The sequence below is a fragment of the Oncorhynchus nerka genome, unplaced genomic scaffold, assembly GCF_034236695.1.
Source record: "Oncorhynchus nerka isolate Pitt River unplaced genomic scaffold, Oner_Uvic_2.0 unplaced_scaffold_1554, whole genome shotgun sequence".
Classification (NCBI taxonomy): Eukaryota; Metazoa; Chordata; class Actinopteri; order Salmoniformes; family Salmonidae; genus Oncorhynchus; species Oncorhynchus nerka.
The window spans coordinates 37,501-40,000 of NW_027039763.1; the positions used below are offsets into that span (position 1 = coordinate 37,501).

Consider the following 2,500-nt stretch of genomic DNA (forward strand, 5'->3'; position numbering starts at 1 on the left):
TATAATAACATGTATATACTACCTTGGTAAGACACAGTTTATTATCTATATAATAACATGTATATACTACCTTGGTAAGACACAGTGTATTATCTATATAATAACATGTATATACTACCTTGGTAAGACACAGTTTATGATCTTTTTTCCCACCTTTATTTAACCAGGAAGGCTAGTTGAGAACACCTTTATTTAACCAGGTAGGCTAGTTGAGAACACCTTTATTTAACCAGGTAGGCTAGTTGAGAACACCTTTATTTAACCAGGTAGGCTAGTTGAGAACACCTTTATTTAACCAGGTAGGCTAGTTGAGAACACCTTTATTTAACCAGGTAGGCTAGTTGAGAACACCTTTATTTAACCAGGTAGGCTAGTTGAGAACACCTTTATTTAACCAGGTAGGCTAGTTGAGAACACCTTTATTTAACCAGGTAGGCTAGTTGAGATCAAGTTCTCATTTGCAACTGCGACCTGGCCAAAATAAAGCAAAGCAGTGTGACACAGACAACAACACAGAGTTACACATGGAGTAAACAAACAAGCCAATAACACAAACAAGTCAATGACAAGGTAGAGAAAAGAAAGTCTGTATACAGTGTGTGCAAAAGGCATATTGAGGTAGGCAATAAATAGGCCATAGGAGTGAATAATTACAATTTAGCAGATTAACACGAGTGATAAATGAGCAGATGATGATGTGCCAGTAGAGATACTGGTGTGCAAAAGAGCAGAAAAGTAAATAAAATAAAATAAACAGTATGGGGATGAGGTAGGTAGATTGGGTGGGCTATTTACAGATGGACTAAGTACAGCTGCAGTGATCGGTTAGCTGCTCAGATAATTGATGTTTAAAGTGGGTGAGGGAAGTAAAAGTCTCAGCAATTTTTGCAATTCGTACCGGCAGCAGAGAACTGGAAGGAAAGGTGGCCAAATTAGGTGTTGGCTTTGGGGATGATCAGTGAGATATACCTGTTGGAATGTGTGCTACGTTGCATATCGTGGGGACTATTCGATGCTATGGCAGTCCGCCACAGGATATGTTTGTGCTGGTCAAGGGCAGTCAGGTCTGGAGTGAACCAAGGGCTATATCTGTTCTTAGTTCTGCATGTTTTTGAACGGGGCATGCTTATCTAAGATGGTGTGGAAATTACTTTTAAAGAATGACCAGGCATCCTCGACTGATGAGATGAGGTCAATATCCTTCAGGATACCTGGGCCAGGTCGATTAGAAAGACCTGCTCGCAGAAGTGTTTTAGGGAGCGTTCGACAGTGATGAGGGGTGGTCGTTTGACCGCGGACCCATAGCAGATACAGGCAATGAGGCAGTGATCGCTTAGATCCTGATTGAAAACAGCGGAGGTGTATTTGGAGGGCAAGTTGGTCAGGATAATGTCTATGAGGGTGCCCATGTTTACGGATTTAGGGTTGTACCTGGTGGGTTCCTTGATGATTTGTGTGAGATTGAGGGCATCTAGCTTAGATTGTAGGACTGCGGGGTGTTAAGCATATCCCAGTTTAGGTCACCTAACAGAACGATTTAATAACATGTATATACTACCTTGGTAAGACACAGTTTATTATCTATATAATAACATGTATATACTACCTTGGTAAGACACAGTTTATGATCTATATAATAACATGTATATACTATCTTGGTAAGACACAGTTTATTATCTATATAATAACATGTATATACTACCTTGGTAAGACACAGTTTATTATCTATATAATAACATGTATATACTACCTTGGTAAGACACAGTTTATTATCTATATAATAACATGTATATACTACCTTGGTAAGACACAGTTTATTATCTATGTAATAACATGTTATATACCAGGAATGACTGGTGGTAGTTATTATTTATGTAATAACATTATATACTACCTTGGTAAGACACAGTTTTTATCTATATAATAACAGGTTATACTCCTTGGTAAGACTGGTGGTAGTTTATTTGTTATGTATAACAGGTTATATACTGACCTGGTGGTAGTGGGGGGGGTGATCACTTGTTATGTATAGTACAGTTATATCCAGGATGTGACTGGTGGGTGGTGGTGGGGGTTATATCCAGGAGGGTGGTGGTGTTATCTGTTTTGTTATGTATAGTACAGGTTATATCCAGGAGGTGACTGGTGGTAGTGGGGGGGTGATCTGTTTTGTTATGTATAGTACAGGTTATATCCAGGAGGTGACTGGTGGTAGTGGGGGAGGGGGTGTTATCTGTTTTGTTATGTATAGTACAGGTTATATCCAGGAGGTGACTGGTGGTAGTGGGGGGGGGGGGGTGATCTGTTTTGTTATGTATAGTACAGGTTATATCCAGGAGGTGACTGGTGGTAGTGGGGGGTGGGGTGATCTGTTTTGTTATGTATAGTACAGGTTATATCCAGGAGGTGACTGGTGGTAGTGGGGGGGGGTGATCTGTTTTGTTATGTATAGTACAGGTTATATCCAGGAGGTGACTGGTGGTAGTGGGGGGGTGTGATC

At 40.2% G+C, this 2,500-nt stretch overlaps 1 protein-coding gene across 1 annotated transcript in view; it reads left to right on the forward strand.

Annotated features, from left to right (window-relative positions):
- The window catches only part of LOC115123215 (secretogranin-3), a 49,662-nt gene that overhangs the window by 14,641 nt on the left and 32,521 nt on the right, over nucleotides 1–2,500 (forward strand).